We start from the raw sequence: 24079 nt of genomic DNA on the forward strand, positions 1-24079 counted from the left end.
CTTGTGGGGGGAGCCGAGACAGCTGCTGAGGGACCCCAGAAGACCAGGTTCGGGGGCCACTCTGTGCAAAACGAGCTGCACAGTGGAGGTAAGTATAACATGTTTGTTATTTGAAAAAAAAAAAAATTCTTTAGTGATCCCTTAATACTATGGCTGTAGCAGCTGTGGCAGAACACTTGAAGTAACAGTTCCAGGTACTCTTGTAGTAGCACTGGAACACATAAAAAATGTACCAGACCCCAGTACAGTGGGGAACAAAATATAAAAAAAGCATCTGAAATGCATCCAAAAACGCACCAGAACGCATCAAAAACGCGCAGAAAAGCATCCGGAATGGATCTGGAGTGGGTTTTTGTGGTGTGAACCAGTCCTACCACCAACAGTACAAGTGTGATGGTAGAAGTTACAGTATTGCTGATATAGTCTAGTAAAGTATACAGTATAGTATAAAAAATGTGCTGCGCTTAGTAATATGTGATCAAATGAAAAGCATTACAGTAAAAAAAATAAAAATAAAACACACATACATCAAAGTGTTAATTCAATTCATCAAAATAATGAATAAAGTTCAACTTGGGTCACTCTTTCCTGTGCACCATCTCTGGTGAGAAATAGTGTGCAGTTCACGCAATCCAACACATTTTCCAAACTATGTGAAGAACTGTGGTCCCAAAGTAGAAAGCTTTCACTGGACACCCCCCCTCCCCCAAGGTGTCTGCCCACCTTTTAAACACACCTTCTTAACAAAAGTCAAATATGTGTGCTAAAAAACATCAGAATTAAGGCAAGGAGTCATCCAAACTACACAGAGTTTCCACCCACATCAATTATCCCTCAGGTCAGCCTTGTGCATCAAGCAGCCAGTCCAGACCAAGAGTATTAATCCCACTTATCAGCGCAAAGGGAAAACAGAAACATCCACAGTGTTCGCCGAATAGATTTTATTTAAGTAAATAAAACTCACATAAAAAAAGCAGAACAATCACTTATACGTACAACCTTTTGTAGTACGCACTTGTTGTTATTGCGATGGATGCTACACAGTCAATGCGCAAGTCACTTCAGAATTCAGTCAGTCACTGCAATAACTCTCCCTTAGAACACCAAGCTCCACCCAACATGTTTCAGCATTAACAACGTCTTCAAGGACACCTGACTACTTTGAAAAGGATAAATAGATTTAAAAAAAAAGTAACAATGATTTGAATCCTTTTAGCCTGCTGTCCAACTGCATAATCTTCCATTATATGTGACCTGAGATGAATTTTCCCGGGTGACCTCTCCTCCAGAGCAGTAGAAACACTTTACCTAGCACTCACCTTCATTAGCTGGTTACTACATGTGTCAGTTAGCAACGGAACCCTATAGGCACAAAAGCTCACATTCACTATACACATCCTGACAGTCTCTGCTTTAGTGGCACATTCCTGGCTTTAACTTTTTAAAGGAGAATGGAGAAAATGGAGAAAATAGATGCTACTTCAATAAAAATATATAAGTATAAAGGGGTGGATAAGGTCATAATTTTCCTAGACCAAAAAAACATTGGTAAAAAGACTTAGTATCACAGATTACTGTAAATGGTGTTTTGACCTATTACAATATACAAGATTAAATTGATTGCAATGCCCTGGGGTGGCAATCAAACACCCGAGTACACATCCTAACAAGCTGAGAAAATTGAATAATAAGAAAAATTGACTGTGACGGCACGTGTAAAAATTTTTTTTAACATAGTTTTAATAGTTCACATAAATTACATGTGTATACAGTACACGTTTATAATAAAACACAGAAAAACCAATGGGTTTTTCCAATGGGTCCTCTATATATTTTTCTGTGTTCTATTAAACGTGTACTGTATACATATGAAATTTGTGTGAAATATTAAAACTTTGTTATATTTTTTTACACATGCCGCCAAAGTAAATTTTTCCTATTATTCAATTTTCTATTACAATATATATCATATAGTGCCTTTACAATAAAAAAGTGTCTACCCCGGCAAAACAAAAACATTGAATACATCTCTAAAAAACATGCATCTTCCCCATTTGTATCCCTTTAACACTGCAACTATAAATAAATCCCTGTTGATCTGCCAAACATTCAGTGTGCTCCAAACTTCCTGTTAATGCTGACAATGCAGTGCCTCTGATATAGTGAAATTTCAGCTTGCATTGTCAGCTATTCCTGCTTGTCTGCGGTCTTTCCAACCCAACTCTACATGTATACATTAGTTTTGACAGGTACCCGCTCCCACACAGCGATCTGCATCAAGTCCAGCCCCTCCTCCTTTCCCCCGCTGCCTTCTGGGAACTGTGTGTGTGTCCCAGAAGACAACGGGACTATTCAGAAAAACGCAGCGCGACTGAAGCCTGAAGGCTTCACTGCCGGTTTCCTGTACTTGCAATGAGGCGCCTGCACCCAAAGGCGATAGACAAATCAACGAGGGCTGCCAAAAATCGCAGGATCCCTGGACAGTTAAGTGTCCTTCTATTAAAAGTTAGCAGCTATAGTATTTGTAGCTGCTGACTTTTATTTTTATTTTTTTACAGGCTGGAACTCCGCTTTAAGTTACAAAATGGAAATAAAATTAGAGCAATACAGTTCAGTCTATTTGAAAAAGTTTTTCTGGGAGTCAAGGTTTCATTACTTAACTCTTATTAGAGTTTATAAGCCATTTGTTTCCTGTTTTTATGAGACAGTGATATTCATACCAACTGTAATACAAGCTTTTTTTTTTTTTTACCTTGCCTTTTTTAAATTCAAGACTATTTAATTTCTAGGTCACAAACTGCTTTCCCTTTCATTTCTTGAACAAAATTCTCCTACACCAAAAAAAAAAACACCACAAATATAGGCCATCAAAAAGGAGATGAAAGCTAGTACAATAAATAAATATATGTAGTGCACCCCCTTTGTTTTTGCTCAGAAGTTGCTCTATTTCTTCTCTGTTCTGTTCACTTCCTGCTTGTCTGATTGTTACTCACCACCATGAAGGGAGGCTTTACTGCGTTGGTGAGTAACGTGCTCGCCCCCTCCTGGGAACTACATCTGTGCGACAGGTCGCTCTCTACGTGTTAGAGACTTCAAGGAGGTGTGAATTACTGGTCGTGCATACTGGGAAATGTAGTTCTTACATGAACAAGCGCCGCAAACCAGGAAGTGAATGAGAGAACAGAAACTAGAACGCCGGAGGTGATATAGATGAAGGAATTTAATAGGTATTTACTCGTTTTTAACAGAATCATTACACTATTCTGTCTGTCTACCTTGCAGACATTAATTTTAGCCAAAAAAATGTTTTCCTTTATAACTCCTTTAAGGGCCACAAGTAGGGTGACCACATTTCCAAACTGCCATTCAGGGACACACCCCCTCTCTCACCTTCACCAAAAAAAGATGAGGGGGTATGGTAGTCTCGGGGTTGATGGGGAATTTGTCAGGTGAATGTGCCACTTGCCACCAGATGCAGTGCCGCTTGCCGCCCATAGCCTGCCACCAGATACAGTGCTGCTGTCACTCCCTCTGCATGAGCCACTTGCGTAGAAGGAAAGGAGTGGCGTCACTATCTGGAGAGTGAAGATCACACCAGTCCCTGCTGCTTACCGCTGGGTGCCAGACTCAGGCTCACTCCCGGCTCACTGTCTGAGAGTAAATATTCACTGGTTGCAAGACACCAGGCAGCACTGGCCCCTAGCAACCAGTTCCGGAAATGTAGTTATTAGTTAGTAGGGGGTGGCTGTGTCCTCTATTTCATTCCGGGACATTGTATTGTCCTAGAATGAAGGTGCCCGGGACCCAGGACAGACATATCAATTGCAGGACAGTCCCAGGCAATCCGGGACATGTGGGCACCCAAACCACAAGTAATTGGATCCCCCACCCTGAACAGCCAGGCACACTGAATTTTCGCAGTCACTACAGAGTCAGAGAACAGTCTGTGACTTGGCTTTTTTTTTTTTTATTGAGGATAATAACTTGGATAGGGATGGACAGTGACTTCAAAGAAACTTCAGGGACCACTCTCCCTATATGCAGTCCTATATGCAGCTCCACTTCTTTCTCCAGCACACACTTGCTTACAGAACCCAGTTATGTCACCCTGTAGTAATTTTGTAGCAAAGGCCCATTACAGGCAGGGACTCGCAACCCCTATACTTGAATAAAGAGCAGATAGGGTGACAGCTCACACTTTCCCAGCACTTCCTCTCTGTGGTCACTGATCCCAATACTACCTTTTCAAGCACTGCCAACCCGCCTGGCTGCAGCTGCCCCTTTCAGACTAATTTCTCCCCACAGTCCTCCAGGCTGACTCACCAGCCCACCCGGCTGACTCTGGAGATCTCTCGAAAGTGCTAACCTGCTCCAGCTGTCCTCTCTCTTTGCTCCCGTGCCTCCAGGAAGAGATTGCTCCATGTGCTGTGGCGGATCCTTCCAGCACCCAAGCCCCAGACCTGAGGTCACATCCCCCCCCAGACTAGGGGGATTTCTTGCGAGGGCCTCCAACAGCCTCCTCAGCACTCAATCTCCATCTTCCACCCAAATGCACGGCTGGCATGAATCATACCCATTTATGAGGTGAGCTGCCCCCTGCCAGCCCTTTTTTGCTAGGGATTGGTAGGGGTCCTCATAATTATGTATGGCAGCCCCTCCTTACTCCCACCTTACAGTTCTGGACAATTCTTCCAACTTCTTGACCAGGAGGGAAGTGCCAGGAAGTGCCAGGGGAAGTGCCAGGGAGAGCTGTCAGATGAGTCATCCAGCCTCCCTGAGTCACTATACCCTGATCCAGGTTAAGAACCTAGGCTATCAGCCAAGCCAATTTGCCGACTCTAACAACTAACCAATTTACATACTAGCACACTAGAGGGTGCTACATATATATTTGTAAAAAATCAACCCAGTTAAAGTAACTAAAGCATCTTACCTCCCAAGCATTAAAATAAAAAACAGTTACCCCAATGAGGACAAAAACGGTTATGTGGTATTACTTAACTTGCCTCGGTTTTGACAATTATGACATTTTACATTTATTGATTTTGCACATAGTAGGAAACGTATTTTTAATGTCAAAGTTTTGACAAATTAGCTAGATCATAAAGGTTAATTTTTTACTGATACTAACGTTTCTGGTAGATTCCAGTGGACTGAAAGACTATATATGTATCAGACCTCCATCTCTCATGATATCTAGGCTAAAGGTTTTCTCTGCTGAAGTTTCAAACATTCCCACTCTGCTGCAGCCACTATTTTCAGTGTTTTTAATATTTGTTCCTGAGACCAAAGGAAAAGAAAAAAAAAACATGCAATGGGGTTGATTTACTAAAGGCAAATAGGCTGTTCACTTTGCAAAATAATTTGCAAAGTGCACTTGAAAGTGCAGTCGCTGTAAATCTGAGGGGTAGATCTGAAATGAGGGGACGCTCTGTGGATTTTATTATCCAATCATGTGCAAGCTAAAATTCTGTTTTTTATTTTCCTTGCATGTCCCCCTCGGATATATAGCGACTGCACTTCCATGTGCACTTTCAGTGCAATTTCAAGTGCACTTTTCACATGTAGTTTGCGCTTGGATTTGCCTTTTGTAAATAACCCCCATGGTCAGATATGAGAATTGTCAGGGTGATTTAAAGAGTTCTTTTGTTCAATGGGTGAAAAACTTCCTTTATTTGGGCTGTGATAATGAGAAATGCTATTTGCATTGTTTAGCTAAAAGAAGATCATTCAAACATTTTAATTAGAGTGCAGCCAGGAGGTCTCAGCTTTTTTTCTGAGTTCTGAACTTGCTTATAAATATTAGAATGGATAAATATATTTAATGATTTTTTACTTCAAATGTAGGAAAATCATTATACTTAATACCTTTCCTTTATTACACAAAAGAGTGGGGCAAAGTTGAATATGTTACGGTGCAACTGTCAATCACATTTGGAAACAAACTGTCAACATAATGGTTGCCAGCATTATTTCAAAGAAAACATACAATTGCCAATCCGCTCAGGATATTACGCAGAAAACTGTAGGCTTCCTCTGGCATGAAGCACTGCAATTATAAACAAAGTTTGCATACTACAGCTTTGTCATAGTTTTTTTGCACGATCCATATGTGGAAAATATAGACTGATAGCCAATTTATGTAAAATAAGTTCCTCATCTATGTAAAATAACATAACTGTGCAGCGCAAACAATAAAATGGATGATCCCCGACCCGCTGAGGAAGTTCAAACGAACGCAACGCATACAGGGGAGGAGCCACATATCGATTACGTCACCCACTGCTATCCTTCGTAACCAGATAGACACACGTTTATGTTACATGCTGATTTTATCTTGACTAAATATGAATAGTCCGTATACTGGACATAAATACATTTTATATGTTTATACAGTGAGCACATAGATCTCCTTCTCTTTTTATACATGGTTTGGAGCCCTTACCCACCAGTGAAGTTTTATTCTGGGACTTGTTGTTCATCAACTTGCTGGATTATATTCTTTTCACTGCACTCATATTATACTCTGGGACCTGTTGTTCATCAAATTTCTGGACCGTAATTTTATTGTTTGCTCTGCACTTATACTTTTATTCAACATTTACTATTTTGTGTTTTTGTGAAAATATCTTTAGTGTTCAGTTTGCATTCTTGGGGGGTTTTAAAATATTTTTGCGCTGATTGCACCCTCCATTTTCATATGCAAAATAACAAACTTATCAAACAGCAACCCCAGAACCTGCATTCCCTAACACCAATCTGAAGATTACATTGCAATTAAATATATAAACTGTTATTGAACAACACACTAAAAAAATCACCACTCTTCGATTGGTTTCTAAAGGGCCACACAAACTAACCCCAAGAAATCTTTCTTACTTTTTTTCTAAACCTATTTTTTCCCTGTCATCATTATGTCGGAATTGGTGTTGTAGCTTCTCACAAATTTAAAGCTGAACATGTCTAAACAAAGAAAAGAAACTCAGCTGCCATGAGGCAATCAGAACTTTCTGTATTTCATAAAATAAAAACGGTGTGGTTAGTCAGGATAATGGAATGGAAGGTTGAGTGTAGACATAAGATTGCAGGAGCTAGTAATGATAGTTTGTGTTTCCATCGCAGCATAATGAAAGGACACGACAGATCTATAACCCGTATAGCAAAAAATACACTGTATACGTGGAAAAACTAAGATCAACTCAGAACATAACAGCCCTCTAATCATTGTACTCATGTCTAGCAAATCACACTCTGTCTTCTACATTTCCTCTTATGTAACATTTTAAATTATACAACTTGCGTAAAAAAAAAATAATCACTCACCCAACATGTTTTTATCATATTCATTCACTATTTATCAAACACCACAATTGGTATCTGTCCATAGTTTCATAAAACATCCCGATTACAACAGTGCCATCTATTTCAACAGCTGCTCTGCCAATTTTTCTATTCATTTCCTACATATGTGCAAATAAGCCAAGTGCATATATTTTATGAAGACTTTCTTATGATCTTTCCACCAGAAATGTAACCAGTAAATTACAACATCTCAAACTTATCAAATACATTATTTTCAGTAACATATATTACAATCCCTAAAACAATTGCTGTCCAATCTCTCCTACAAATTTAACAGTAAATATATGCCAAATCTGGCACAGCTAAACCATTATATCAAAAGCTGATTGTAGCTGTAGCTGCTGTTCCAATTCCAAATTTCAAATGATCTTGGTGCTCCTAGCTACGTACAACGCTTGGCGTGTGTATAAAGACATTGGAACGAACATTTTCTGCTAGTTGCAACTCTTACACACTGCCAGGTAAGCTTTTCAGAGAAAGTTTCACGGACCGGATGCTTGTGTAATGTTATTTAAAATATGTTAAATTGTAGAAATGCTCATTAATATTTGGAAAGAGTTGCATATATATAACTACACTAACAAATTGTCTGTTCCTTAAACAGGGTGAAATTCCAAAGATAATTAAGCTAGTGGCATTTATATGTAGTCTAAAACTAACACAGTATACAGAAGGAAGTGGCATGGAATATAATGTACAAAGTGGGGGGTAAGTGTAGGGTACACTATGTAGAGAACTCCAAATGTATGCAACGTATGGAGTGCAGTGGTCCAAGCCATGCAATATACAGCACTGTGGTGGTCTAAAATATATAATTTTAATTTTGCTTCCTTTTTCAATTTAACTTGAGTTTTTCTTAAATAAAAAAAAAAAAAAAAAATATATATATATATATATATATATATATATATATATATGTGTGTATGTATAAAAAAAGGAAAAGAAAGAAACTGCCTATTACATATCATCTTACCTGGTGATAATGAAGAGATGATAGCCCGTGCTCTTTTTGTTCTGATGTAACTTAACACAGTAATCTGCCTCTTATATACACTAGACGTTCTACTTGTAAAACCTGTTTGCTGGGAATTATATTTAGAATGAGGTGAAAAGCCATCACCTTGTTTAATACACCCCAACTCCTGCCTCCCGTCTTCTTCTCACCAAACTGGTTCCAAGTATCCATTAACAGCAAGAGACCATCGCAGTTTACATTTGCCAATTTTGCTATGTCATGTGTGTGACAAGTGCATGTGGTGGAATTTTATAGCTAAAGTCATCTGAGTTCTTGTGTGCAGTTAAGACTTCTGTGATATGGATTTCACAGAGATTACTAAAGGGACAGTTGGAGAAAGGAAAAAGTACCCCTAGGGGCTTTGAATTGCAGCGATGACTAGAAATTAATTAAATAGAAAATATAAAAAAATTATAAAGTTTATTGGATTAACCGGTTATTATGCAGGTTAAGGTTAAGGTTTGCGATACGGCACTGCGTCGCTTTAACTGACAATTGCGTGGTCGTGCGACGTGGCTCCTAAACAAAATTGGCATCCTTTTTTCCCCACAAATAGAGCTTTATTTTGGTGGTATTTAATCACCTCTGCGTTTTTTATTTATTGCGCTATAATTAAAAATAGAGCGACAATTTTGAAAAAAAATCAATATTTTTTACTTTTTGCTATAATAAATATCCCCCAAAAATATATGTAAAAAAATGTTTTTTCTCAGTTTAGGCCGATACGTATTCTTCTACCTATTTTTGGTAAAAAAAAAATCGCAATAATCGTTTATCGATTGGTTTGCGCAAAATATATAGCGTTTACAAAATAGGGGATAGTTTTATGGCATTTTTATTAATAATATTTTTTTACTACAAATGGCGGCGATCATCGATTTTCTTCGTGACCGCATCATTATAGCGGACACATCGGACACTTTTGACACATTTTTGGGACTATTGTCATTTTCACAGCGAAAAGTGTTATAAAAATGCACTGATTACTGTGAAAATGACAATGGCAGTGAAGAGGTTAACCACTAGGAGGCGCTGTAGGGGTTAAGTGTGACCTAATGTGTGTTTCTTACTGTAGGGGGGCGGGGCTGGACGTGTGACATCACTGATCGTCGTTCCCTATATCAGACCATCACTGACACTGCCACAGAGAAGAACGGGGAAGGTTTGTTTACACACACCTCTCCGCGTTCTTCAGCTCCTGTGACCGATCTCGGGACACCGGCGGCGATCGGGTCCGCGGGTCCCGCGGGCGTGATCATGGAGTTTCGGACCGGGTCACTCGCGACCCACGGCTGGGCTCTTAAAGAGGACGTATGTATACGTCCATGTTACCAGCCGTGCCATTCTGTCGACGTATAGAGTTGTGCTGCGGTCCTTAAGTGGTTAAAAAACATACATAGTAGAAAAAAAACATCTGATAGGAATCAGGACATGAGCTTACACATATATGCCTTTTTGTTGTTTGTTTTTTCTTTAACAAGTTTCATTCATGTGTATATATTTTATTATAGAATCTATGCTTGCAAAACTGTTCTCCCTGAAGAAGACCTCCATTGCTTAAAAGGTCGAAACGCGTCAGCGCATAAGCCAATCATCACAATGTCGTATAACTTCATATTGGTTGTATCCATATATGTATAAGCTTTTTATCAATGTTTTTGAAGCTCATGTCCTGATTCCTATCCGATAGTTTTTTCTATTATGTATGTTTTTTCATCCAATAAACTTATATTTTCTATTTCATTCATTTCTACTCATTGCTGCAATTCAAAGCCCCTAGGGGTACTTTTTACTTTCTCCAAATTTGTTCAGGGGTGTGCAGCACTCTAATTCACAGTTGGTATCGCTTTCCCTTTACTAAAGGGAAATTGACTTATAACAGGCAAGGATCAGAAAGTATTTTCCATTAGGTAACTTGATTTGCCTATAGTAATTATGTATATACACATTGTAATAATAACACCACGGCTATTATTTCAGGCAAGTAACGTCACCTAAAATACCATTTTGTCTACAACGCTCATTCTTGCTATTCACATTTTATAGCCCTCTATGCTATTTGTAGCACTCATAGCACTAATTGCGATAGTAAGAGCAAACAAGGTGTCACTCATACTAATCATTTAAATTCTCTAGCAGAAAGACTGAGCCGGATTGGCTGTTAAGACTACAACTCCTTGTACACATTTATTAATAGAGATATAACACAGGGTTGTTATTACCTGACTTACTTCTTTTTTAATATCATGACAGAATAAAAATGAGTTGATACACAAGGCCATGCCATATTTCTGTATAGCAATGGGGGTCAACATCAGTTACCAAAAATCTGTACAAAGTGCCATAAGGTGTCAGGATTTTTTTTTTTGATCATCTGTTTTTACATATCCAGTGGTCTTTTTTACACACCACATGCAGTCCAGTGCATTTGTTTCTGCATCAAAAACGCATTGGAAAGTAGGTATTATGGGCCAGATTCAGGTAGAATTGCGGCGGCGTAACGCCGCAAGTTTTCATCGTAAGTGCCTGATTTACAAAGCACTTGCGATGAAAACTACGCCGGCGGCCTCCGGCGTAAGCCCGCGTAATTTAAATGGGCGTGTGCCATTTAAATTAGGCGGGCTCCCGCGCCGGACCTACTGCGCATGCTCCGTTTCGTAACTCCCGCTGTGCTTTGCGCGAAGTGACGTCATTTTTTCGACAGGCGACACGCGTAGCGTAATTCCTTATTCCCGGACGGCTTACACAAACGATGTGAATTTTTAAATTTCGACGCGGGAACGACGGCCATACTTTATACAGCAATACGATTGCTGTGTAAAGTTAAGGCACCAAAAACGACGACTAACTTTGCGACGGGAAACTAGACTAGCGGCGACGTAGCGAACGCGAAAATCCGTCGTGGATCGCCGTAACTCCTAATTTGCATACCCGACGCTGGTTTACGACGCGAACTCCCCCCAGCGGCGGCCGCGGTACTGCATCCTAAGATCCGACAGTGTAAAACAATTACACCTGTCGGATCTTAGGGATATCTATGCGTAACTGATTCTATGAATAAGTCGCATAGATACTCTGAGAGATACGACGGAGTATCTGAGATACTCCGTCGTATCTCCGCTGTGAATCTGGCCCTATGTTTTCCAATGGCATAGTTCACACCTGTGCGGTCAGTTCAAGGGCATTCCAATCCCCAAAAAAGTAAAACGTGTTAGATTTTTCCTGCACTGAATTGCGGTAAAATGCCAAAAAACAATGTAACGCTTCAAAAATGCACAAGACCCCGGTACAGTGAAAAAAAACGGAAAAAGAGAAGACGAAAAAAAGCATCTGGAATGCATCTGGAAATGCTTTAAAAACACAATGGAACGCATTAAAAACGTGCGTGCAGAAATGCATCAATAACGGATCTGGAGTGCGTTTTTGTGGTGTGAACCAGCCCTACAGACATGCACTAGTCAATATATAGATATATCATACAAGCACATTAAAGGCTGTAAACTGTAAAGCCATATTTATTGCTTTCTGGCAAAGAAAAAAAAATGAAAACAATCTGCTGTTCATCCAGCTTTTTAGTTAACATTTCAATCAGTCCAATAAATGGTCATACAACCTTGTTGGAATTATGCATTAACCACTTGCCCACTGGGCACTTAAACCCCCTAACCAGACCAGTTTTTAGCTTTCGGTGCTCTCACACTTTGAATGACAATTACTCAATTGTCTTGCAACACTGTACCCATATGAATATTTCGCCCTTTTTTTTATACAAAGCCCAGGTTCACACTGGGCTGCGGGAATAAAGCCGGGCGAGTTCAGCTGAACTCAAACGATTTTACTTCCCTTGGCAGTCCCGATTTACAGAGACATATGTGCAGATGTTAATGTAAATCGCAGGCCGAAATCCCAAAAAGCAATACAGAAACGACTTTTTGAAATCCATGCATCGCTGCAGATTGGTCGTCGCACCAATTAGGACGGTGTCATTGCCGGCAAATGCCGCCGATTTTACACGTGATTTCACATGTCGAATCGCATGTCAAAACACAGCAGTGTGAACCAGGGCAAATAGAGATTTCTTTCTGTGGTATTTAAATCACCGCTGGGTTTTTTCTTTTTCGTGCTATAAATAAAAAAAAGACAGAAAATGTAAAAAAAAAAAGCATTTTCCTTTGTTTCTGTTATAAAATTTGGCAAATTAGTAATTTTTCTTCATACATTTTGGCCAAAATTTATACTGCTACATATCTTTAGTAAAAATAACCTTTGTTTACTTCCGGGTACCGGGCGTGACGTCATAACGTCGCGACCGGCCCTCCGACGGTCATAGAGATGACTGTGACCATCTGGTCACCAGTCATCTCTATGGTTCACCAACGAGCGCCGGCCGATTCGCTCTCCGGGCCCCCGATGGCACGGGAGAGCCCGGAGAAGCACTGGATGGCGGCAGGAGGGGGGGGGGGGGACGTCCCCTCCCGCTGCCTAGAAGAACGATCGAGCGGCGGAACCGCCGCTTTGATCGTTCTTCTGGTGCACAGAATCGCCAGCTGAAGACAGCGATATCTGAATGATGCCTGCAGCTGCAGGCATCATTCAGATATCACCGCTCAAAGTCCAGGACGTCCTACGGATCTGAAGTGGTTAAAGGTGTCCTATCTTTGCGACGGAAATCTAACACTTGCGACGCTGTAACGACGGGAAAAACCATCGTGGATCGCCGTAACTCCTAATTTGCATACCCAACGCTGGTTTACGACGCAAACTCCCCCCAGCAGCGGCCGCGGTATTGCATCCTAAGATCCGACAGTGTAAGTCCATTACACCTGTCGGATCTAAGGGATATCTATGCGTAACTGATTCTATGAATCAGTCGCATAGATACTCTGAGAGATACGACGGAGTATCTGAGATACTCCGTCGTATCTCCTTTGCCCCTATCTGAATCTGCCCCTAAAAATGCATAGGTGTGAATCCAGCCTCAGTGTATATTATTTGGTCTTTGTGAAAGTTTTAGGGCCAGATTCACAAAGAGATACGACGGTGTATCTACAGATACACCATCGTATCTCTGACGTAAACTGGTCCTATCTATGCGCCTGATTCAAAGAATCAGTTACGCATAGATAGGGCTAGATCCGACAGTGTTACAATGTGTTACACTGTCGGATCTTTTTTTCAATTTAAAAATGGCGCCGAGGGCGTTCCCGCTGATTTACGATAAATAATATGTAAATCAGCGAGATACGCAAATTCACGAACATACGCGGACCCGTCGCAGTGTTCTTACGTCGTTTCCGTAGCGGTTTTCCGTCGTATACTTACCCCTTCTTTTATCAGGCGCAGCCAATGTTAAATATAGCCGGCGTTCCCGCGTTGAATTTGAATTTACCTACGTCGTTTGCGTACGCCGATTCACAAACACGCGCGTCGCAAGTCCCGCTCACGTCGCAACCACTGACGTCCTAGTGACGTCAGTGGGAGCAATGCACGCCGGGAAATTCCCCGGACGACGCATGCGCATTTAAATCGGCGCGGGAAGGCGCCTGATTTAAATATGACACTCTCCTAGCCGCGGAATCTGGCCCATAGAGTCCACACGCTATGGTGCCAATCATTGAATATTGATCACACCTGATGTACTGATGGCCTATCTCATTTCTTGAGACACTAACAAGCCAGGAAAGTACAAGTTTTTGGAAAGTAAATGAAAACGCATTTTTCTACACATTGTTACGGCACTGACGGGCAATGATGAGGATCCACTGATAGTGTGGCACTGATGAGCATTTACTTGTGGGCACTGACGGGGCACAAATGTGCACTGATGGGGCACTGTAGAGCGCTGATGGGGCACAGATGTGGCACTGAAGGGTTACAGATGTACACTGATGGGGCACTGCTGGGGCATGGATGTGCACTGCTGTGGCACTGATGGGGCACAGATATGCACTGATGGGGCACAGATGGGCACTGCAGCTTCTCCCTCCTCTCTGCTCACATGATCGGTGTGAGCAGAGGAGAGAACCAGACATAATGCCGGTTTGTTGACAATGATTGCTCTATCATTCGATGGAGCGATCACGTGGTAAAGGGTCACTGGGATTGGTCCTTTACCTTGATCCGTGACACGACAGGTTCCAAGAACACGGCGAGCATGGACACTCCTGTGTGCGCACCCTAGGAGGCATGCAGGGAGCGTGATTCCGGGAGGACATCATTGTATGCCCTCCCAGAATTATCCAACCGATCTGTAGCCGCCATTGGGCTATGGCCTGGTCCGTAAGTGTTTAAAGTGGAAGTAAAACATTTTTTGGCACTTGTACCTACAGGTAAGCTTATAAGGTGGCTTACCTGTAGGTACAGTGAATATCTTCTGAGCCTGCACAGTTTAGGAGATATTTACACTGAATGCAGCCGGTGAGGTCACTGGTGCATGCGCTCTGAAGAAACATCATACACGTGCCATCCCTTTAAAGCTCTGTGTCGCGGGAGTGATGTCATCGCAGTGCGGCCATTCTGACAGCCGGAGGACAAGAACCCGGAGGAAAGACTGGGTGAAGATGGAAGCACCTTCAGCGGGGACAACGCACCACTGGAGGGCTTTGTTCTAAGGTAAGTCTTTTATAATGTGCTAGTATGCAATGCATTATGCATTTAACTTGCATAGTTTAAAAAAATTACCTTGCAGGGTTTATGCATTTGTATAGACCTATGTAGCACACCCCCATGTAGAAGCCACTGGTGAAAAGGGATCCCCCACCCTGCACAGCCAGGCACATCGAAACTTCACAGGCTCCCGCCTCCCAGAGCCAGGAAACAGTCCAGTGCTTGCTTTTCTGGGGATATTATGGATAGGGATAGGGATATTATAGGATGCCCACTTGACTTAGAATTTTTCAGGGACAACTCTCCTATATACAATCCACATACACTTCTCCTTCAGCATACTTGCATGCAGAAACCCTAGCTGGCACACTGATAATTGATCTGGCAAAAAGGCAACAGTCAGATCTTGTAGCAAAAGCCCTTTACAGGCAGGGACCCCGGGCCCCTTGGGTTGTGTAGAAAACAGTCTCCAGCTTACTTCCCTGTGGCTACTACCCCAGCACCACCTCTTCAGGCACTGCCAGCCTGTCTGGCTACATCTGCCACCCCATCAGCCAAGCTGGCTACTGCACACTGCTGGTGAGTGACTGCACACTCACCAGCCACACTGCTGACTTCTCCCTGGAGATCTCCTGGACATGCAGATTCTCTCCCGCTGTCCTCACTCCCGCTCCCATGCATCCAGGACAGGACTCCTCCGTGTGTTGTAGAGGATCCCTTCAGCACCTGAGCCCCTGGCCTGATACTAGGGGGCATCCTCAAGGGCCACTGATAGCCTCCACAGCACTTCATCTTGATCTTCCACCCCTGCTGGCATGACTCAAGAGAATTTAAAGAGGTGCTAACCCCCCCTCCAGCCCACTTGCTGGGGATTGGCTGGGGCCCTCCTCAATACTCCAGACAGCTCCCCCTAACCTCTCACCCATTCTTCTGGAAGCTTCTCTAAGGTAACAGCAAAAAGGGGGAGGTACTAGAGGTGCTGCCTGATGAGTCATTCAGCCTCCCTGATTGACTCACCCTGATCAACATTCAACATTCAACCTCAGCCTGGCTCTTAGCTACCCTAAATTTACCTATGCTACAGCTTACAAATATTTACACCTAGCACTCTACATTAGAGGGAGCTACACTTATGAGGACTTAATCTTGGAGACCTAGAAAAGTCAAACTTGCTGGGGATTTTCCTGGAAAACTTAACAACGTTGTGTTTCATATTTTAAGAATATGACCATAAACACTAATGACATCTTAGCATTCTATAAAAAACAAAACAATCACTGGCAACTGAGGAAGAATGGTCAATGATTTTCCAACTTGTTTGACCTGTGTACATACCTAGCAATGTGTCCACATATAATTTTAGTGGAAAGTATTTTTATAAGGGGATCGGAGTTAGTTGCAACACGTAGAGCATCAGAGCCAACTGCATATTGAACTGGGTGAGGAGTACATTTTGGTGCACCAAAACAAAAACCATGCAGAGTTAAAAAAAATTGCTGTGCAACAAGCAAGCCATTGTAAGTGGAGAATGTACTTTAATTAGGTTTGGGGCATTTACTTAAAATTCAAGCCAGGTATGGCTAGTGTAATCATTCCCCACTATAGCTAAACTAGAAAAACATTTTTGGCTTGACATACACTTTATAAATTTAAATGAAAGCAGAACTACAATGTATCTGAGCACCACAAAATAAAAAACACTGTTTCGTTAATTTTTAATATTCAAAGAAAACTCCCCCATCCATCCATGTCTCCATGCTTTATTTCACTGACAAATCACTTTGAAACCCCCCTCCCCCTAGCATTTCTGGGCATGCCATCTTGAGTAGGGGCAGAAGATCCATGTAGCATTTACTTCCTGGAATCTATGTGCCCTGACTTCATGCATGCAGGTAAGAGGGAGTGCTTAGCTGAAAAAACAAACAAACACCTTCTATCCCAAAGACTCCTGGGATATATGACATAATTTGCCTAGGCATGAAAACCAGGAAGTAATTAAAGAATTGTAAAAAAAAGTAAATATGATATACTTTCCTATTTATTTATGAATGCTTGCAGAATAGGGATTAAAAATAGTCAATGTTGATTGCAAGAGTGATATTCCACTTTAAAAGGCCAAGTTCACCATAAAGTAAAAAAAAAAAAAAATGCACATATTTTTGCAGGCAAAAAATAAAATAAAAAATGCATTTTATTATTATAATTTTTTTTTACACAGGAGCCTGCAAAGAATTGTACCCGTGATCAGTAGATTAGTGAATGGTGGGTGCAATGTCAGGCTCCTGCCCAACTGAAAGCTAGAGGAAGATTAAAATGGACTATGAGTGTGCTAATCAGCACACTCATAGGGGGTTATTTACGAAACGCAAATCCACTTTGCACTACAAGTACAAACTACAAATGCAAAGTGCACTTGAAATTGCACTGAAAGTGCACTTGGAAGTGCAGTCGCTGTAAATTTGAGGGGTAGATCTGAAATGAGGGGAAGCTCTGCTGATTTTATCATCCAATCATGTGCAAGCTAAAATGCTGTTTTTTATTTTCCTTTCATGTCCCCCTCTACAGCGACTGCACTTCCAAGTGAATTTTCAGTGTAATTTCATGTGCACTTTGCACTTGTAGTTTGCACTTGTAGTGCAAAGTAGATTTTCCTTTATTAAAAAAAAAATAGTCAATTTAGAACTACAAGTCTATCTGCCGCGATGGCAGACAGGACTTGCAGTTTACGCATTCACAGATCTCAGCGCCGTACAGCTGTGCAGATTTTAAATGTGGTAGTGGCTGCAGGGAGAGGGTTCAGGGAATGAGGTTGTTTGGTGCTTAGCAGCATGTTACAACCGAAATATGGGTGTAAAATGTTAAAAGGTGAACCTATCCTTTAAGCTGGCCATAGATTGATCAAAATTTGGCCATGTGTGGCATTCCCTCTTCGACAGACGTATCAACTTCTGCTGAATATTAACAGTGATTTTTTTTTTCTGATCAGTGACTGTTGCCAATTGAATGCAGCCACTGATCAGTGTATTTGGACAGTGGAGAGTTATTCCGCGTACACACACGATTGGAATTTCCGATGGAATAAAATCCGATGGAATTTTCCATCAAAATTCCGATGAAGCTGACTTCCATCAGTCTAGCATACACACTGTCAGACTAAATTCCGATGACGATCCAAAAAAAAATAAGTTCAATGCTTCCAAGCAAGCGTTTACTTGATTCTGAGCATGCGTGGGTTTTTTCTCTGTCAGTGTTTTTCTATCGGAAAAAAATAAAACATGTTCTATTTCTAAACACCGACGGAAAAAAGTCAGATGGGGCCCACACACGATCTGAATTTCAAATTCCAATCGTGTGTACGCGGCATAACACTTTCATCTACCTCGTTTTGTGTGGATGGAGGAATAAATAATTTTTTTTTTTTTTATTCGTTCAGATTACTGGCTGATTGGGGAAAAAAGGTAATCAATGGCCAGCATTATGTGCTTTTCTGCACAAAGAATATAGATACAGAGTAAACACTCTGAGGCTACCTTAACCTCCCTGGCGGTATGATTATTTCAGAAAAAAGGTGCTGAAAGCGGTACCATTATTTGCAAGGAAATTTGGCGTTTTATATTGTAGGCCTGTAATTCTTAGGAATAACTCACTTAAATCTGACCAAACAAGAGTCTAGTAGGCATCCCGGGTATGACATTTTTTTAAAAACAAAATTATAAATTATAATATAATAAATAATTATAAATAATTATAACAAATAATAATATAATTATAATAAAAAAAATGATTCAATAATGTAATCAACTCAAAATCACTGAAATTTGCTCAGTTGCAGAATTGTCGATGTCATTACTTTTATTTTTTTATGACAAATTTCCCCACAAATCGCTATCGCACAATTCTGCAAGTGATTATAATTTATTATCGCTGTTTTCTAGCTGCTCTAAAACCATTTTTGACATAAAGGGACACTTTTGGTTGCTATGGACAATCTACAGTTTGCAGGCAGAAAGAAAGGTTTTTATTATATAAAAGAACATGTAGGGCACTGGGCAGACCACTAGGGACAAGGGGGGGTGTGTATTTTTTACATACAGTACTGTAATCTATAAGATTACAGTACATACAAAAAGAAGGTACAGCGCTAATTAATATGTGAAAATTCAAAAATGTGTGAACAAAAATGAAAAAAGATGAATACCAAAAGAATGAATATTCAATATAATGAAGTGATAAAAATGAAGTAATAATAAAAATATATATAACAGTCCATAAAGTGTCCAATAGTGAGAAAACAAAGTTGATAATCTTCCACCAAAAGAAAACACCAGTGTGGTAAAAATCCAATCTGCTTACCAGATCCACTGACCGTTTATTACAGCGGTCAGTTGAGCCCAGAGAAATTTATAGTCCTCTCAAGCAGACTAATATCCAGCAGGTGAAAAGGAGGGGAGAATCAAATCGGCAGCTTCAAACTCCAATGAATGAGAAATGAACGCTCATATGATTAGGGAAAAAAAGGGAAGAACAAAGATGCTCCATGGTGAAGTACTGCGAGTAAAAGGTCTTTAATGTAAAGTATTGCACTTACAATTCAGTAGAAGTAGAATGGCTTGTGAATAAACACAGCGTGTGCGGTCAATCGGATCCTAACAGCTGTTCTCCGTGTGTGTGGCTCTCTTCCGTACAGGCGATGACGAGCTGCGCATTGGTCACTCCTACGTACGTTTCGTCGTAAGACGTCGTCTGGTCCATCCCCGACGACGTCTTACGACGAAACGTACGTAGGAGTGACCAATGCGCAGCTCGTCATCGCCTGTACGGAAGAGAGCCACACACACGGAGAACAGCTGTTAGGATCCGATTGACCGCACACGCTGTGTTTATTCACAAGCCATTCTACTTCTACTGAATTGTAAGTGCAATACTTTACATTAAAGACCTTTTACTCGCAGTACTTCACCATGGAGCATCTTTGTTCTTCCCTTTTTTTCCCTAATCATATGAGCGTTCATTTCTCATTCATTGGAGTTTGAAGCTGCCGATTTGATTCTCCCCTCCTTTTCACCTGCTGGATATTAGTCTGCTTGAGAGGACTATAAATTTCTCTGGGCTCAACTGACCGCTGTAACAAACGGTCAGTGGATCTGGTAAGCAGATTGGATTTTTACCACACTGGTGTTTTCTTTTGGTGGAAGATTATCAACTTCGTTTTCTCACTATTGGACACTTTATGGACTGTTATATATATTTTTATTATCACTTCATTTTTATCACTTCATTATATTGAATATTCATTCTTTTGGTATTCATCTTTTTTCATTTTTGTTCACACATTTTTGAATTTTCACATATTAATTAGCGCTGTACCTTCTTTTTGTATGTATATTTTTTTGCTTTAGGTATTTTGAGCAATAGGTACTAGCTGCTTTGTCACCTCATCATATTTCAATATATGCTCTTCACTAGATAGCGCAGTGTTTTTCCTAGGGTTTTTTCCCAAGGTTTTTTCCATATAAGATTACAGTATACTGTATTTAAGGTGTTTGTTTACCCTTTTGAATTTGGCGCCGTTCTCCGCCCCCGTGCATCGTAATGTCACAGGGAACGGAGATCGGCTGCACACAGAGGCACTGTGTAAATCGCTCACACAGTGCGGTGGCATCGCTGGATCCAGGGACAAGGTAAGTAAACACTGCCTGTGGATTCAGCGAGGCAAGCCTGAGGGGGGGGGGGGCGGCGACGTGAAGGGGTGGGACTCCCGTGAGTCAGAACCCAGAAGTGGTGCAAATACCTGTTTTATACAGGTATCTGCATCCCCTCCCCCCTGAAAGGTGCCAAATGTGACACCGGAGGGGGGGATCCAAAAAGCGGAGGTTCACTTTTTGTGTGAACCTCCGCTTTAAGCAGCTTCTCCGGGGGTTGCGCTACAATAGCTACAATAGCATATAGGGTACTCAGTGCAACTTATAGCATCCAAGTGAAATAAAGACATAACACCGACATGTCTAAATAAAATAACAAAGTTAAAAAAAAGAATCAACGAGTTGGAAAAAGAATCATCTCCTTATGTCTGTATTTTGTTGAACCACCTTTCCTTCAATTCCAGCCTTTAGTCTGTTGGGATATGTCTCTACTAACTTTGCACATCTAGACTTTTCAATATTTGCCCACTCTTCTTTGCAGAACTGCTCAAGTTCAGTTAAATTTAATGGTGACCGCTTGTGGACTGTAGGACAAGCTGGGTAAAATCATGTTGCTGTAACCTAAGTTTTGCCCCTGCATGGGTAATAAAGGTTTGGCCCCTGCGTGGGCTGCTATTGTTTTGAATGTAACTGAAAATTCAATAAAATGTATTTTTTTTTTTAAACCCTAGTTAACCGATTCACTCCTCTTGCGGAGTCTTTTCTTCCATGTTGAAAAGTAAAACAATATACTAAATAAACACAGTGAATAATTGGCCCAAATATCTCCAGCCTCGGCTGTGACACTTTAAGGCAAGGTTGTCGCTGTTCCCCACTGCTGGCTCCTAGGATAGCTGGGCACTTGAAATCATGCAAGAATGCACTTGTAACAGACTGGAGTGCACTATAAAGGGATTTCCAGCTGCCAGCGCTGCAGGAAGGCACTATGATGCCACCTGTGCCTCCAAGAAGTATTGCAGGCCGGTGCCAAGGTAGGTCCGTTTTTTTTTTGTCTAGGCAATTAGTTTGCTTACAAATTTATTGTTGCAAAAACTTAGACTATACTGGACTTCTTAAGCCTCTGGAATCATATAGATGGACTGCTGGTGTTTTAAAGTGGTATTGACTGTATATTTAAAATTGTTTCTCTTTGCATAGCCACCTTAAGAGTTGAAACAAAACCACCACAATTGATATTTTAGGCCTATGGTGGTTTCTATCAATCTGAATCACTTGCAAGCTTCTTATGTCACTTGGGGACTCCATTTGTGAGATAACACCTCCAGAATTCCTGGTCTTGCCCAGCTACCAGTTAATACAAAGCACTGTATGATCATGACATGCTTTTCAATAATTGTAATAAGTTAATTGGGGAATCTTGCTGCAAAACAGTGATGCCCTCATTAAAATCCTGTGTGAAGGGCTGGGGACACTAGGTGTGTGAAAGTCTCACCTTTGAGCCCTTAAAAGATATAAAGAACCGGAGGGTGATTCGAGCTACTGGTGCACATTCATGTGGGAAATATCAGCTTTATGTTCAGTGAAATCATCATACTGTATAATTAGAAAATGTATAAGGAACTGTGTGATTATACAATAATTTAAAGAAGGTCTATACATTTTTTTTCAATTGTATCCCCTATGGACCAAGGTACATGTAGTAATTTTTCCCAAGTTTTTCCCAAGTACCTTCTAACCCTAGTTATAAATTGCTCCTCCTCCCCTTCTGCCGTGGCGGATCTGACAACAGCTTTGAAGGAGATAGCAGATTCAAAGTACATGTAGTATTGTGTCTCATCTTGCTAGGTGCTTTCTAACTTTAATTATGAGGTCAAACTTACTCTCCCTTCCTACTACAGCCAATCTAACAACATCTATGAAGGAGATGACTGATACATAGTTGCAGCTTGTCTTGGCTGTGAGCCATTTCCCAAGACAAGCAACAGCAAGAGAAAAGCAGAGGGGTGGCGGGACGTGTCAGCTTTTACATTCCTCTTGCTGTTGCTTGTCTCAGGAAAGTGCTCACAGCCAAGACAAGCTGCAACTATGTATCAGTCATCTCCTTCATAGATGTTGTTAGATTGGCTGTAGTAGGAAGGGAGAGTAAGTTTGACCTCATAATTATAGTTAGAAAGCACCTAGCAAGATAAGACACGATACTACATGTACTTTGTCCCATAGGGGACAGAACTCCAAAATTAAAATGACAGATCTTCTTTAACACATTCTTAAAAACACCTTCCTTAAAGCTAAACACCAGTTAACAGCTAAACAAAGGTGAAATACATACCGTATACAGAATCTATTTTACCTTTCAAAATATTTGTAGTTCTGTCCATCCAGTTTGGAGATTTCCATAGCTCTGACAATTAGCCCTTTCTGGCAGGGCAGGAGACTCTTTCTCTGTTGCAGTTAAATGCTCAACTCTCTGTCACTCTGTTCTCACCTCCTATCGGCTTTCCCAATGTTAGCCCATGAGTACAGTAGCACAACTAACTGGCTTATTGTGCTGTTTTTCCTTTTCTTAAACACAGAGTACACACAGGGCTAGATTCACAGAGAGTTACGCCGGCGTAACTCTGAATCTACGCCGTCGTAAATTTAAGCGTATTCTGGAAACCAGATATGCTTAAATTAGGCTAAGATATGAGCGGCGTAAGTCTCCTACGCCGTCGTATCTTAGGGTGCATATTTACGCTGGCCACTAGGTGGTGCTTCCATCGATTTCAGCGTAGAATATGCAAATGAGCTGGATACGCCGATTCAGAAACGTACGTGCCCCCGGCGGATTTTTTTACTTTGTTTGCGTAAGGCTTTTTTCCGTCGTAACATTACTCCTGCTATATGAGGCATAGCCAATGTTAAGTATGGACGTCGTTCCCGCGTCGAATTTTGAAAATGTTATGTTGTTTGCGTAAGTCATTCGAGAATAGGGCTTTGCGTAAATTACGTTCACGTCGAAAGCATTGACTATTTGCGACGTGATTAGGAGCATGCGCACTGGGATACGTTCACGGCCAGCGCATGCGCCGTTCGTGAGAAACGTCATTTACGTGGGGTCATGTTTTATTTACATAAAACATGCCCACCTCTTCTCAATTTGAATTCGGCGCGCTTACGCCAACAGAGTTACGCTACGCCTCCGTAACTTAGGGCGCAGGTTCTTTGTGAATCCAGCCCCAGCCTCACTAAGTTACGGCGGCGTAGCGTATCTCAGCTACGCCCGCACAAACTTACGGCGGGCTTTCTGAATCTAGCCCATACTTTTTAAAACCAGCAGGCTGAACAAAAAAAAAAGATCATGAATGCAGCAAAGCACAAATGGGCTGACAAATAAATATGTAGAGAACATTAAGGAAACAGTAAGGAAATTTATGGTCACTCTATACTCTTGCATTCTATAGCATCAGTATTG

At 41.2% G+C, this 24079-nt stretch overlaps 1 protein-coding gene across 3 annotated transcripts in view; it reads right to left on the reverse strand.

The window, feature by feature from the left end:
- Positions 1-8424, reverse strand: part of LOC120947133 (ATP-dependent translocase ABCB1-like) — a 95121-nt gene extending 86697 nt beyond the window's left edge. For 2 of the 3 annotated variants that reach the window (XM_040362155.1, XM_040362154.1), the window contains exon 1: positions 8336-8423. The gene's annotated coding sequence lies outside the window, so the exon portion shown is untranslated. Of the gene's footprint in view, positions 1-8335 lie in introns of all 3 variants that reach the window. The other variant, XM_040362157.1, reaches the window with a different exon arrangement.
- Between the last annotated feature and the right edge of the window lie 15655 nt (positions 8425-24079).

Source organism: Rana temporaria, chromosome 8, assembly GCF_905171775.1.
Source record: "Rana temporaria chromosome 8, aRanTem1.1, whole genome shotgun sequence".
Taxonomy (NCBI): domain Eukaryota; kingdom Metazoa; phylum Chordata; class Amphibia; order Anura; family Ranidae; genus Rana; species Rana temporaria.